The sequence below is a fragment of the Ixodes scapularis genome, unplaced genomic scaffold, assembly GCF_016920785.2.
Source record: "Ixodes scapularis isolate PalLabHiFi unplaced genomic scaffold, ASM1692078v2 PGA_scaffold9__187_contigs__length_104089568, whole genome shotgun sequence".
NCBI classification, from domain to species: Eukaryota; Metazoa; Arthropoda; class Arachnida; order Ixodida; family Ixodidae; genus Ixodes; species Ixodes scapularis.
The window spans coordinates 55,138,395-55,154,015 of record NW_024609884.1 but is presented as its reverse complement, the minus strand read 5'-3'; the positions used below and the strand labels follow the sequence as shown (position 1 = coordinate 55,154,015).

The 15,621-nt window shown below is 48.0% G+C and overlaps 1 long non-coding RNA gene and 1 other non-coding gene across 2 annotated transcripts in view; both read left to right on the top strand.

Annotated features, from left to right (window-relative positions):
* LOC8053950 overlaps positions 1-4,652 on the top strand; it is a 7,409-nt gene extending 2,757 nt beyond the window's left edge. The window contains exons 4-7 of the transcript XR_006076862.1: positions 3,841-4,007; positions 4,062-4,165; positions 4,257-4,394; positions 4,475-4,652. This is a non-coding gene — a transcript (uncharacterized LOC8053950). The remainder of the gene's footprint in view (positions 1-3,840; positions 4,008-4,061; positions 4,166-4,256; positions 4,395-4,474) is intronic.
* A 146-nt stretch (positions 4,653-4,798) lies between these two features.
* On the top strand, positions 4,799-10,691 carry LOC121833701. Its single transcript, XR_006076789.1, has 3 exons — positions 4,799-4,858; positions 10,257-10,479; positions 10,546-10,691. It is a non-coding gene; the product is annotated as an uncharacterized LOC121833701 (long non-coding RNA).
* Positions 10,692-15,621: the final 4,930 nt, after the last annotated feature.

The window sequence follows — 15,621 nt, the reverse complement described above, 5'->3', positions numbered from 1 at the left end:
TAAACAAACCTGAAAGCGGCTAATAAATCCTGTTAGGATTCGCGACATCGTGCTCATCGTACCGGTCCACTGTTCGTCACCGGTTTCGTCTACAGCAAAGCAAAAGGAAAGGTTCCTTCTGTCGCTTTGAGTACCTTTCGGCCCTCCGGTAAACGGAGTTAGCTCTCAGTGAGCGAGAAGACTTATATGACGTCAATACTTAACACTGGCAAAGCGTCGGCGGGGTCGGCAGCGTCGGCGACAAGAGAGGTATCCGAGCAAGGAGGTTAGGGCCGTGGGGCCGTGTTTCAAAATGTACTCGATCTTACTGCAGGGTAAGGGTTTGGAAACTTGGCGTTCCAAAACTTGCCCGCGTTCAGTGCTTTCCAGTTTGTGTTGTCACGTGACACGGCCCGCTGGAGGATTCATTTGGGTATGTTCGAAACGAGATCGCAGCACCGAGTCCGACAGCACCGGGGAAAAGCAGCACAGCACGCATCGAAAGTCGCATTGAAATAAGCATCGAAAGCAGTCGAAAGCAGACGCCGGTACGGAGTCTGCTTTCGATGCGAGCTGCGCTGCTTTCCTCCGGTGCTGCGCTTTCGTAGAACTTTCGCCGGGTCCTCAAAGATGACGCTACCGTTCACGCTGGGTTTCAAGAATCTGCTTCGTCGAACAACTTGTGTTCGACGCCGCATTGACCCCGTAAGTGATGACGTCACAACTTAGCGTCTGGGTCCAAACAAACCGTTGCTTGGGGCGTTGCTATGGACTAATGCATGGAGTCTCCACTCGAGGCTAGATTTTCGCTTATAAGTAAGTAAATAATTTTTCGTAAGCAACCTAACTTCTTGATGTCTAATTATGAAGATGTTCTTGTCATCTCAGCGTCGTATTGCAACGATGAAAGCCACATCTGAAGTGTTCCACTCCACTTTGCTTTGGTAGCAGACGACACGATAGATTTGCTGGCCTCTGTTGCAGCGGGCGTCTTCATTGAATTGCGTCGGTAAACGAGCAACACAAGCAAGTGCATCGCCCTGACCGCAAAGGCCTCCGCAATGTGCGTTTTTTTTTTTTTTTTTTTATTTCTGTGAAGAATTCAGCTTAGTTCAGAGGGGCGAAAATTTTGTAAAATCAAGTACGTCATGCAGATCAGTTACGACGACGACCTGAAGTGCATTACCGGCGTAGTGCAGGCCAGCATAAGAAACAAATCGTACGCCATCGAGATAAGTCGTTTGTTATTATTATTATTGAGGTTGTCAGGTTATTAAAATATTGCATGTCTATCGCAATTTTTTTTTTTTTTGTATACTTTAAATTTAGTGAATGTGCTCTTTCGGTGAAGATCTCCATCGAACCCGCGATGAGAGTACAATCTGTAATAAACTCACCTTATGTTTTTTATCCAGTTCTTTCGCGTTTAGGGGTCTTGCGGAAATCTGAAGAAACTGCTAGAATCTTTCTCCACCCGATGGTTAGAATCAGATACGAAGCACCCTCCCATAGCGCGAGTCCGCAAACAAAATTTGGGATCTCTACCGATCGCCTGAAGTGCTTTTTCTCACGGGTGCATTGCGATCTTTTAGCAGCCGATCATCTCGATCGACGCCCGGACTTTCGATAAACCGTATTTTGCATCGCACCCCACTATGAATTCTTATAAGTGTCTGAAACTCATTATATTCCAAACAAATGCAATATCAGAATATTGTCTTTATTCACCCGATTCAGACGCCGGCGCCGGTTTGGCCGGCGGGTGTGTGGCAGACGGCATTCTTCTTGCATTCGTCGTCTGCTGCAGGGGCTGCAGGCATCTTGAGGACCGGAAGTTGCAGTCGTAAACAAGCGATTACCGGCACACTTCTGTCGCAACATATATGACATTCAAGCTTTCTATATCTGTAATTTTTAGAAGTTTAAATCCTACTTCCGATTTTTGAACGGTCGAGTTTTCGTAGCGAAACCTAGCCACATGTATTCGTCCATAACAACGACCCTAGAAACGGTTTGTTTGGCCGTGGCGTTCCAAAACTTACTCGAGCTTACTCGGTGACGTCAGAACTCGCGTTCCAGAAGCGGGTTGTTTACTCCGGAGTAATTACTCACGCTACCCTCCTCGATCGGGGGGTAACGTCGGATCAAATCGAGTAAATACGTCACGTGATCTGCTCGTCGTCTGCTTTCTGCGCCGGCAGCCGTCAAAGCTCGCTTGCTCCATTGGTTTTGGTGCCGGACCTTCGAAATGACAAAGGATAGGCGCAGCATGTGTGTTTATTGCGATTTGCTGTTTTCAACGCACGAATTGACTGAATTACATCCAGACCATGCACCTTCTCCGGGAAGTTATACTTGTTATTATCAGAGGGCGATTGTAAACAGGAGCTTCTCCGCATTCTCGTCCTGGGCGTTGGAGGGAATGCCGTATTCTCACGTTCAAGGCTGAAAATGTTTGAACGCAGTAAATGATAAGGTAGTACTAGTATTCTTGTTTCCTCCAGAGTATGTGTAATGAGAGGATAACGCTTGTAAAGTTGTGATTTTATTGTAATCATATTCGCGTCAACGTGAACGTCAGTTTCATGTCATTTTTGAGAAAGCACCCTCATGCTGTACCGGTCCACTACACCGTGTGGAATCAATTTCTGCAAAACATAGTCGGTGCAAATTACAATGCGTGGAATATATGCATTTTGGGGAGATCGCGCTGATTAATGAAAACACATTTTTTTTTTATATCTAACTGTAAGGAGCAATTAAGTAATTTGTATCTCAATATACAGCTCAAAAGGAAGGTGAGTAAAAAGAGCTGGTAAATCCACCGAAAAAAAACAAAAACCGTCGTCATTAATATTATTGTCTCTTCGAGTGCTTTCTTTATGATCAAAAGGATCGTCTGCTATTTTCTGCCACCGCTGCTGTATTTTCTTTTTACCGTAGCTCAAGACGAAGCCAACTACCATGTAGGCACCCTACCTCCCCCGAGTGTGATCAGCGCGATCAGGCAGAGTCATGAAAATGGCCTCTTCCCCATTCTCCCCCTTCATGGCCGTCCTCCTACCGTCTCCCCCACCAGTGTGTGTGGTGTCAAGTGACACGCTGCAGGCGGCCTGCCAAGCCTCCCTGCACCGTTCCCGCTGCCCCCTCTCGGTCTCACTTCTCGCCGACCCTAGGGCGATGAAGCGCAGAGCGGAAAGCAAAAATCAGTGACTTTTTTTTTTTGTTGTTGTTGTTGTAACCAGCAGCTTTCAGAAATCACGCGGTCGTCGAAGAGCACCCAGGCCGTCGTTAGGAGAGGGAAGCTGCCAAGAGGAATCGCACAAAGGCAGTAACTGGTCTAGGGAAAGAGGGGAGGCCGTGTACTCAGAAAGTTGGGTGGCCATGGCCCAAGCGTTGCTATACTCCGTTTCACCTTCAGTCCGAGCGCAGTGGACGCCACGAGCCATCCCAGCCGATCCAGCGCCGGGAGAAAGTCGCGTGACCTGCCGGTGGGGCGGGGCGACACAGGGAGCTCAAGGTCGCATGACACTCCCTCAACGCCGCATTGGCTGGGATGGCTCCTAGCGTCCGCTGCGCTCAGACTGAAGGTGAAACGGAGTATAGACCGACCTTCGGCCGCCGCGCGAAATGCGAAGACGAGGACGCACTCAGTTCCAAGGCACTGGAAGAAGGGTGGGGTTGGGTGCGGGAGGTTGAGGGGTAAGGGAAGGGGGGAGGGAGGTGCGTCTTTCGCCCTCGTTTTATTTTCCCAGCCGAAGTTTAGATTAGAGTTCTAGCTTGTCTCACCGCTAGTTACTGTCCTGTACTTGTGTTCTTAAGTCGCAAGCGCCATGTACGCGCTTGTTAGATTTCTGGAAGACCACGACCTCACATGCGACATGTGATATTAGTTAGTGACATTGAAGGTTTTAGCCCTGTGGACACCAATGACTTTGACAACAAGGCCATTTACAACGCCTTCTGGCGCGACTGTGTTGTGGACGGCAATACCGGTTTCTACTCGGCGCAGGTCTTGGCGCTCGGAAGTGAGTACAGAAAGATTTGATAATTTGACATTCTAATTTTCATACTACTTCTAGTGACAACAGAAGAAGTGGAGGATCCCCAAAAAAGAGTCCCGGTTCCGAAGGTTACAGTTGAAGAAGGTTCAGATGACGAGACTCTGGTTCAGAGAAGGAGACAGGTACCGTGATTTGGCTGATTCTTGGCAAAGTTCAGAGGAAGTTGATAACGGCAGTGAAACTTATTCTTGTATGTATTTGATCAACATATAGGAAGCAAAGAAAAAGAAAACCAACCAATCAGCTTCCAAAAAGGACAGCTACGTTAAAATATTGAAGCAGCATATGAATCAAGCTCATAAAAAAAAAAAAAAAAAAAACGCATCGGGGGTTCGAAGCAACGGAGGAACCGTATGTATTTTAGCTTAGTATTGTGCCTCACAAATATAAATTTATGTAATGTAAACGTTTTCCTTTGAAATAATTTTCAGCGAAAAGGGGTTCAGAGCTCGTCTGACTCCGACGCTACAGCTAATATTAGCAAAAAGCTCCAACATCCAGAAACAAAAAAAAAAATGCAAAGAGCTCCGGGAGGATAATCTCTTTCTCCAGGACCAATTAAAAGGATATCAAGCACTCCTTAGCTCCAAAATGTTCAGACGTAAGTAAAGGCCCTTTGCTTTTGTTTATATGTCACTAAAGGGTTCGCCCGTTTTGATAAGTAAAACATATTCAGTATTATACCTAGAAACAAAGCAATGAAATGGACAGTGGTGTAGAGCTTAATGCTTTTTAATTAACAGATGAGGAAGAATGTGGCGGCAAGAGAGCAACAGTGGCTGCAACAGATGCTGTGATTGGCAGTGTCAATCAAGGTATGTACGTTGTATGTAACATGATAAATCTCTTCTGGGGACTTGCCTTGCTTAGATTAGAATTACTGTTAATGGTCCAGCAGAGTAGTGCATACCTGACGTTAATATACTCTGTCGTTTGTTAGGCAGCATTGAAGCATCACCTTTATGTATTCGAGCCAGGAAACGGCACTGGTGAGTTAATGCCGTGCACGTCCAAGATGCCTCCGCCTCCAAGTCGAGCAACAGGCAAGTTGCTTACACATATGCAGTGTTGTAAGTGCAAGGCCCACCATTCAAACTTAATATTCATATTTATAGCAAACCAGGGGCTTTTAAAAGAGCATTCCAGGGGCACGGTTTCTGCGACAGGTTGGTTTCCGATATTCGCTTCCCGACACATTATGCATTTGTTGCAGCATTTATTTTATGACTTTATTTTAAAATGTTAATAAAAATCAGGCCATTCCAGTTAAAAAAGATGGCTTACGCCATGCACAACCACACACCTACACAAATTGGCAGAGAGAGAGAGAGAAATAAGCGGAAATGCAGACGGGAAGAATTCCGTGTTCAGTTGCGAAGCTCGCGGCCGAGCCGAAAAAGTTCTGAGTGGAAGCGAGCGTTCCAAGACGCTGGCTTCGTTCAGCACTGCCAGTTCCAAGTCCCAATGTTACATATTTCAGTTCTGCACGTACCCCACGTGCAAAACTGAAATGGCAGCGTCTTGCTGAGGCGGCCGTGGAGGCTTGCTAGCAATAGTTCGCAAGCGCGGCGAGCTGTTCGAGAAAGCGCACAAGCCGGAAAAGAGCGCCGTGAGACGGCGATGTCAGCGGGTTTACTGCGGTTGATCGAATGCCATTTCATCGAAGCACGTTTTAGAGAATGGGCACGGTTTAGAGAAAGCAGAGCCTCAGTTTAGAGAAACGCCGTTCATCGAAAAAAAAGCGCATTAAAAAAAAAAAAGAAAAAAGAAAAAAAAAAAAGCTTTCTTACTTTTTGCGTGTATCACTGGTGCGCGGGGAACATAGGGGGGGAAGGAGGGAAGGGGAATGCGGCGCAAAGCGGAGGCTGCCATATTAAAACTGCTTACGTTGCCAGCATAGGTTTTGCAGCGGAGAAGTTGCTGCCATATACACCGGACTGAGTTTTACTTTCTTTTCCGTTTTGGAACGAGAATGTATTGTTGGGTTACATAAGTCCTCCTGCATACAGACAACGAAGTTTAATTATATTTGTCTTGTTTACTTGGTTTGAAACCCTAAAAACGGTTTTTTGACGACTTATTGCTTCCATCATTTTGGAGTACGCAAGGTACTCCAAAATCTCGCCGTTCTGGTTTCGGTTACGAAAGCAAGGCAAAACGCTCGTAGTTCCCGCCCTCAATACATGTTGGACACCTTCCACACTTTGAAACCGGATAACTGGATGAAGAAGGATTTGCATTTACTTCAGAGGTAACTTTCGCCGCTTCCTCACCGTCGAGCAGCCGTATCAGCTAGCGGCAAGCCGCGGATGAAAGGCTTGAGCATCAACAGCCTAGAGCCACTTCAACAGCCCAAGTGCACTCAGTGCCGATGCGGGCGACGCGGGCTTCTGTCAACCCAGGGGCGGACCCGAAATAAAACCAACTACCGGCTTGCCAGGTGGTAGGAAGCTCGGTACTCAAGAACGAGGGTTCGAAATAGGGTAGGTCGCACCCTAGCACGCACACTTGTACTCTGAACTTGGAGAACCACTCCGTCGCGTAAAACCGAGACCGAATTCGTTTCTTTTTTTATCTAAAATACTGAACAAAAACTACTTTTATAAATAATTGAAACGGTTCGCGCCACTTATATTTTGTATTTCGACTAAAAAGAAGCTTTCAGCGGCTTTGACCAGTAGTAAACCCAGGACCAAAGTCGTCACATTTTGCGCGCTTTCGGTACCGCGGGTCGCCCTCGTCGGTGGAGGAGGTTTCCGCGTCGTCCGGTTAAAATATGACGCACTGATATCTAGTTACTCTCTCCGTGCCCGCTGGCTTGCCCGAACCCCAAGAGACGTGGAAACCGCAAAAAAGGCGGACGCTTAAATATGATTGCAGGGCCCCTTTAAAGGGATACTACAACGAAATTTCGGCGCTCACTTTTTGGTCTATGTGTGTTCAAAAGAGCAGTATCACATGGAATATACCAATATCTTGTTAAAAAAGTCTCGAAAAGGAATTTTAAAACGAATTAAACGATTAGCAAAGAGCACCTGGTGGATGTCGCTAACGCCTCGTTTGTAATGCTCGTCTAGGAACCTTGACAGCTAGTGACGGAGGTTGTCTCGTCTCCGGCCACGACGAGAGAAGGGGGGAAGGAGGAACTCCCCTAAAAAAAATTGGCTTGCTCATTATGTTTATACAGCCTTGATGGAGATGCGCGTCAACGGGTAATCGGTCTCTTAGCTGTAGATGAGAAATTTAGCCAGTGCGGTACAACCGCTAACCTGGGATTTTTAACGTGCATCACGCAGTAGTGATCACACGAACGCGTGCCGGTACGAAACTCATCCAGATCGAAACGGGCGGGGGCGGCGGGGATCGAACCCAGGAGGTTCCCAGCGCAAGCTTTCGCTCCACGCTCCGAGCTGAGACGCCCACTCGGCCACTTCCTCTCTCGGAACTCCCCTCTTCCCGAGAATCGCTTTTGTGTGTCGCAGAAGTCGCTATTGTCCCCCTAGAAGATTATAGAAGATTAACCCGTCACTCAAAATTCATACAAAAGCAGCCGCTTCGGTGGCTGGAACGACTAGGCCATCCTCTCGACGTCAGCCTCGCCGTAGCTTTGCTCGTCTTGAGACGATCTACGTCACGATTGCGTTGGATGTCACGTGCTCAAAGCTGGGCCTTCTCCGAGCGCTTGCCAGAATGGGCCGTTTATAACGAAAAGTACAGCCACCCGGCTCAAAATACAAACTTGCGATTGTAATTTACGGATATTGTGGATCATATTCAACCTATTTTTGAACACGACGGGAATATTTAAAATTTCGTTGAAGTATCCCTTTAAAGCGCGATCCAAGCCAACGCGTTTTTGCACCCGCATAGGTCATGCGCTTCCCGGAAATTGCGTATTTCGCGACGTCGCACTGATTCCTTGCGCCTTCCGGGCGCGCGTAAAAAAGTTGGATGATTCGAACTTTTTCTGAACGCGCACGAAAACGCGCTGTGACGTATTAGGGCGCTCCTGCTCCCGGCCAATCGGTAGAGGGCACTATACTCCGTTCTAGAGCACTGCACGGGCCGAAAATTCTAGTCCCGGCCCGACCCGGCCCGGTAGAGACACGGCCCGGGCCCGGCCCGAGCCCGACAGAATATTTTATTTCTAGGCCCGGCCCGACCTGGCGCGGTAGAGACACGGCCCGGGCCCGGCCCGACCCCGATAACATTTTCAAATATCAGCCCGAACCCGGCCCGAGCCGGAAAACTGGGACCGAGTTTTTTATAGCATAAACATGCCGACTTAGAATATGTATTGACGAGAGTATGGGTGAAAATATGCGCATCATTTGCGACAGTCTTTGAACTCATGGCACATCGACAATCCTTGAGACACAAGTGGAGAATTTTTTATTTATGAATTTATTGAAGAGATATTGCACTTTTCGTTGTTCTATTCAATTCGTTTAAGAGAAATTTCCTTCCTACATATTTTTGTGGAGGAACAATAAATTGTCCATGGACTTTCTCTTCAGGCAGGTCCGTCTTGCTTGCATAATGTAGCCCGCCGCGCTGAAGTTCCGTTCGCTGCTAGCACTTGTAGCAGGGATGCACAGGATGCGTTTGGATAGAATGGACAGTTTCGGGAATTCTCTCTCGTGCCCTCTCCAGAAGCCACAAAGCTCAGACACTCCTGAGCACGAGTAGTCTTTCTTGCCGTGTAGATACTCCTCTATTGTTGTTAACAATTTAAAATTTACGGCACACGACTGACCAGGCACGGCCCGGGCCGACGCGGTCCGGATTTTTTTTTTTTTTTTTTTCAAGCCCGAGCCCGGCCCGGGCCCTAAGAAATACGTGTTACCCGGCCCAGGCCGGGCCTGGGCTTTCGGGCCGGGCCTGGGCTTTCGGGCCGGCCCGAGCCCGTGCAGTGCTCTACTCCGTTCCACCTTCAGTTCGAGCGCAGTGGACGCCACGAGCTATCCCAGCCGATGCAGCGCCGGGAGAAAATCGCGTGACCTGCCGGTTGGGCACAGCGACACAGAGAGCTCAAAGTCACATGACTCTCTCAACGCTGGATTGGCTGAGATGGCTCCTGGCGTTCGCTGCGCTTGGACTGAAGGTGAAACGGAACATATATCTCCGCGTTTCTTTGCCGTCTGGCGTAGATGCTCTCCGCCCGCCCGAAGGCGCATCGTCCTAACCAGCGCACATGGTTTTGACTCAGAAAGCGCACCGGAAACAGAAAACATGCCAGGAAATACGCAAGTTCCGGGAATCGCACGGCCTACGCGCGCACAAAAATGCGTTGGTTTGGATAGCGCTTTACTACCACTGCGACGCTCCTAGAAGAGGAGCGCTCGAGTGCGCTCCTGTTCGTTTAGAGAACGGGGCGCCAAACACTCGTGCTCCGGAGCACCGACACCCCCCAAATTCGTATTTATTTTATTGCCTCAGACGCTTCAAAATGGCGTCATAAACCCTCCCAAAAAAATGCAAGGCGAAAAAAAAAAATCATAGCGCACGGAACGCGCGTTTCAAGTATCCGTATCCTCCTCCCCAACCACGTAGCCAGGGAAGCCCCCCCCCCCCCCCCCCCCCCCCCCCCCCGGCCCGAAATCTCCATTTTGCTGGAACCCCCTGATACAGCATTTTGTCATGGGCGCCCCCTAAAGCGCCCCCCCCCCCCCCCCCCCCCCGAAACAAAATCCTGGCTACGTGCCTGCTCCTCCCCCACTGACACCTCCTCCCCCCTCGGTACACCCTCCTCTTCCCTCGGTACACCAAACGTCCAGCGGCCGCTCGAAAGGGTCGCATCAAAGACGAGGAGCCGCCAGGTCGCCGAGGCCCCGCAGCTGCGGAGGGGAAAGAGACGAAAGGGCGGACAGGAAAAACCAAGGCACTCGCTCGCGAAAAATTCAAATTTAACTTCCCCCCCCCCCCCCCCCCCCCCCAAAAAAAAAAAAAAAAAAAAGTTGTTTTGTTACGAATAAGTAGTTTCCGAGCCTCAGATCTTGAGGGTGATAATATCAGGGTATCATTTTTGGTCGTATGAGCCATTGCCCGTTTGTCCATGTCCGTTTAATCTTTTCCTGCAGCAGGACGGACTGTCTCCTCCGGTTTTCTTTCTCGAATTAAAAGTGCAAGACGCGTGATTTGCGTCTTCCACAACTTCTGCGTGTAACTTAAGTGCTGTTGTAATGTGAAGACTTCTCATTTTGTTTCTTGCAGCTACACCTTCAGAGGGGAATCGTCATAAACAACGTGCCGGCGGATAAGATGAAGCCCAACAAAAAAGCCGACAATTGTGGCCAAAGATACGGCACAGGCCATTTGGACTCGAGCAGGGTTGGCAAGTCGTAGTGTGAAAGGGGTTCCGGCGCCTCCCAAGAAAGGGGCTACGAGCAAAAGCGAAGCCAGCACTAACCTCAGAAAAAAATTGAGATAGTCGCAGGTAAGTCCCAGTGATGATACGCAAAACATTTGAACGAGTTTTAACATTCTGAAATTTTTTGTCCAGCGACAGTGTCCCACTGGGGCAAGTCAAAGAGGGTCGACGTGGGAGCTGTGCTTCAGAACCTTACCTCTGTACTTACAGAGAAAATCCAGGACAACATGAAGGCTGAAAGCAGATTGATGAGCAGCAATGCTAACTAGAATGCCTGAGCTGCGCCATATTTTTCTTCTTCTGGCAGAGGCCATTTTCCTTGTTTATACTGTGCGAGTCAAATGGATCGACGGCTGTTTGGAGGAATCGTATAAATCGGTTTATTCACAGAGTTTGGTTTAATTAAGCGCATAGATGTAATAACATGGTGCATTTGTTTAAAACAATTGTGTAAAGATTTGCTTGCCTCAGTTGGGTGTAAACAACTTTTCGCCACACTAACATACTTATCTTGGCTAAATGAAGGTGATAGTATTCACGCACATTCTATTTTCTTTCTGTTCTAGTTGTTTTTCAGTCGTACTAACGCCACACGAGCCCGAAATCCTATTTGATGAATTCACGAAACCAAAAGGCTTAGCGAGAAGTCGTTCATAGGGAAGAAAAAATCGTTTTTTTTTTCTTTTGACACAGAGAAGCTTGCATTTTCATACTTTCTAATAATTAATGCACCATCTTAGGGCGCCTTTGTAACAAACTTTGGCACGATATGTTAAGAAACCGGTTTTTGCAGTTCCTTCAAGCCGCCATCGATCATTTTGACTCACCCTGTAACATCGTTATTTCACATCAATAAATAATAAACCCGTGTTTTATTAAGCTTACTGTTTGTCAAAGTCCTCATACTGAACCCAGCTGGAGCTGGAACCAGTTGCAACTGGGACCACCCGCACTGGGACCCACTGTCCAACTGGAACTGGGTCGCTTGGGGCATCCTTGGCACGCAGAAGTGCTGCGTCTCTGTAACTTCGCACGCTTGGATACCTATTGTTGCGACAGGCCTTGGTCAAGGCCTCGTTCAGAGTACCACGGCGCCAAAATGTGAAGTCCTGCCGCCACTGCAGAGTGTGTGTGCGTGCGTGCGTGCGTGCGTGCGTGCGTGCGTGCTCGGGGGATGAGTGGGGGCGGGCCTGGACATGACGTTTGTAAGCTGTTCGGCCACCATTGGCAGCCAACCGCGGACAAGAGGTCGCGAAGTGTGCTGTCGGACGATGTATATACTTCTTTATATACGTAATTCAACAGAGTTTATCGTGAGAGACCCCCCCCCCCCCCCCCCCCGTCCATGGCCGTACCAACCGGGGGGGGGGGGGGGGGGGGGGCGCAAGGAATACCAAGGGCACCGGCCCTGGAAAAGGGGGGGGGGGGGGGGTCTCTCAGGGGAGAAGGACGCTTCAGCGTCCTTCTCCCCCTGGCAGGTATTCGGACTGTTAAAGAAAACAATACGGGGAAAGAGGGCGTGGTCCAGCTTATTTTAATCTGAAATTATTTATGCATGTGTATAAGCTACTGTCGCTCTTCACTGCATAAAAGGTTGCGTAGATGGTCATTGTTAGAAACTCGTTGTCAGAAGGGACTGCTCGTCACATGCTTAGTGGTTCGGAAGTTCAAAACTGTATTTTCGACCTAAACACCTGTGCCGATATAAAAAAAAAAAATAATAATTAAAAATATAAAAAAAAGAAATAAATGCGGGAATAAAAAGCAGGAGAAAAAAAAAAACTATCAAGAATTCGTTGGAAGTGTTCTAGCATATTCAGAGGTTCAGAACTTCGAAACAAGTTTCTTTTACCAAAATGTGTACAGGCTAAAAAAACACGTCCCAGGAACGTGAAGCGAAAAAAAAAAAGTTTTCTTTTAATGACGTGCTGAACTTGAACACTATTAGAAATCTTCCCCCATGAGTTAATTTATTCCTTAACGTGAAAAAACAATAAATATATTATTTTTATTCTGCAGATGGCACTGATATGTACTGTCTGTGGTGTTAATTTAAATGCGATACCTCAAACAACTTAGACGAAAATAAATATCAAGTTTAAGTCATAATTGCATGCAGATACATGTTTGGACATTTCTTCGAAACTCACGTTGAATAACAATAATCACATCTTAAGACGGTACTTACCTAGGCTATACATAGATCATTCTTAAAAAAGTATAGCATATCTACCATAAATAGCTCCGGCTGCAGCGTGCTTCAAATCTAGCACAAACGATAATCGTCAAAAACCCGTCGTCCTTCCTCGCCCCTTTGGGGATTTATTTCTTTAAACCAAAGCATGCCAGAACATTGAAATAAACGACATTGTCTTTCGTAAGAAACGCAGCACCGCGTCTAAAAGTTCGAGCAAAAAAAATTACGAATGTACCCCACTACTTGATATCAAATGAAACCGTCCGCCGGGCTTTCGAAGTTCGACGAACGTCGAACTTTTACCCTAAAAGTTCGCAGTTCGTCGAACTTCTGACTTTTCAGAAATCGAAATTTCGAAACTTTTCGAATTCTTTTGATAAATAAGTTCGAAAGTTCGAAATTCATCGATTTTTTGGTCAGTCAAGTTCGAAAGTTCGACGAGCATCGAACCTTGCAGCGCAATAAGTTCGAAAGTTCGAAAAAGATCGAATTTTTTAGCGTAATAAGTTCGACGGTTCGAAAAGCGTCGAACTTCTTAGCTTAACAAGTTCGAAAATTCGACATCCGTCGAATTTTACGATGTAGACAATTCGAAAAATCGAAATCTTTCGAACCTTTCGAACCGCTTGATTCGATCATCGAAACTTCGATTCGAAAAAAGTTCGCGGCATCCCTAATGGTAAACGTCCTATGATGCAACGCGCGGGGAGGAGGAGGAGGGGAGGAGGAGATGGTACGGATAAGGAGGAGGGACATACCCTCCCCTCCTCTTCCTCGTCAAGAGCTGCGCTCTAATTCGGCGTTACAGGAGGTTGTAAACGTCTTATTGTTTTTTTTTAAATATTTTTGAAGTTATGCAGATATTCTCCTGTCAGAGCAATATATATATTATTGTAAGTGTTCTGAACGTAATCATCCAATTTCAAATTGTCACAGGTTTGCTGATATTCTCTGTTTAAACACAAAGGACTGCCGACCAGGCGATAGGTCCACGCCTCGGTGGAGTCTTGCCAATGAAGGGGAGACCACAGTTTTGCAACGAAACGAATTTAATACTACAAACAAAACAAAAGAAAACACAATAAAGGTAAACAAGTGCCGAGCTGCGAAAACAACAGGACTCGAACGCACTTCACCCGGCCGGTGCACGGGCGGCGAAGATAAATCACTCAACGCACCACGAATTAGGCAAAACCCAAAGTCTACCGCTCAATACAATGCAGTAACCATCTCTTACGCGGGAGCTTCCCCGAACATGGAAAAAAAAATAACTTCGGAGCTTAAATGTTATCAAATAATACAATCGGACACCCGTGAGAATAAAAACCAAGTACAGAAATACCGCTTCCTTAATTACTATCAAGAGGAAAGTGCGAGTGGAGGGGAAATCTCGTCTCACAGTGTCCGGGAGTGGCGGTCTTGCGAGGCGCTGTCCGAAGGGGGAAGGAATGGTCCCGGTGGTACCACGGTGGGTTGGGCGGCTTGAAGCGGCCACACAATCACGCACACACACTTCGTCGTCGAAGTCTTCCCCAGTCCGGACCTGGCCCGCTACCGTTGAGCTCCACGGACTCGGCGCTTCGATTCCCCGCCTGTTGCTTCCGAGTTTCCCGCTCACACTGCTCGCCTTTGCCCCAAAGAGTCCCCCTGGACGGGCCCCCGCATTCCAGCACGCAGGCGTGGAAAACAAAACAAAAAGAAACCAAACCCCAGGACGCTGGCCCGCTCGTCCCTTCATCCTCCCCAAAGGGAGCATCGCTTCGTTTTCGGGGGCGCTGGGTCCCAGACCTCACTCCCCGCGAATTTCTTGGAAGGACGCGTCTGGCCCGGGAGAATGGATAACGTAACACAGTCGGATTTTGTAACATGAATAACGTAACATAGCCGGATTTTGTGACACTGCCCCTCACTTAAGAAGATTCACCCGTGAATATTTAAACTAACTCTTCACAAAAACTCGGCTAACAATAGCGCACAAAAGAAAAAAAAATCAAGAGTACATATACTAAGCAAACCAAACTGCGCCCCGTATGAGATAAGCCGTGCACATTCCAACAGTGGGAAGTTTTCATATTCGGAGGATACAAACGAAGTACGGAGTAAACATAACATACATATATTGGCTTAATAGAGAAAAACAAACCCTCATTAGTGAGGCGGACTTACAAGCGGCTTAGGAAATCAGCGCCCACATTTTCGCTGCCCTTGATATGTTCGATAGTGAAAGGAAATTCCTGCAAGAGGAGGCTCCACCTCAGCACTCTACTGTTCAGATGCTTCGCCTGATTGATGTACTTCAGCGGCTGGTGGTCGGTTTGTACGAGGAATTTCCTACCGTAAAGGTATGGACTGAATTTCTGCACTCCCCAGACCAATGCCAAGCACTCCCTTTCGATGGTGCTGTAGGCGGCCTCACGAGCGAGCAGCTTCCGGCTAGCGTAAGCCACAGGATGTAAGCGGCTGTCATGCTGCTGCATTAACATAGCTCCGAGACTTGTGTCGGAAGCATCGGTCCTGAGGACGAAGTCTTTTCCGAAATCTGGGAGTCTCAGGATCGGCGGATTGGCGATCCGTTCTTTCAGCTCGTCGAACGCCGACTGATGAGCGGTCCTCCACTCAACCTGGTTCCTTTCCTTTTTCTTCGTGAGGTCCGTTAGCGGCCCACTGATCTTTGCGTAGTCGGGAATAAAATCCCGGTAGTATCCCGTCAGTCCAAGGAACGCCCGCACCTGGCGCTTGGTGGTCGGCACACTCGCCTTCTCGATTTTGTCGAGCGTCTTTCCGAGGGGTGCGAGCTGTCCCTTTCCGATGCGGTGACCCAGAAAGTCAATTTGTTCCATCCCAAACTCGCACTTGGTCGGGCGAATGGTCAGCCCTGCTGCTTGGATACGGCCAAACAGTGTCTGCAGAGCTGTGAGGTGTTGCTCCCAGCTGTCGGTAGCCACCAACACATCGTCGTAGTAATGGGCCACATCTGGGATTCCATCCACCACCTTCCGCATCAGTTTGGC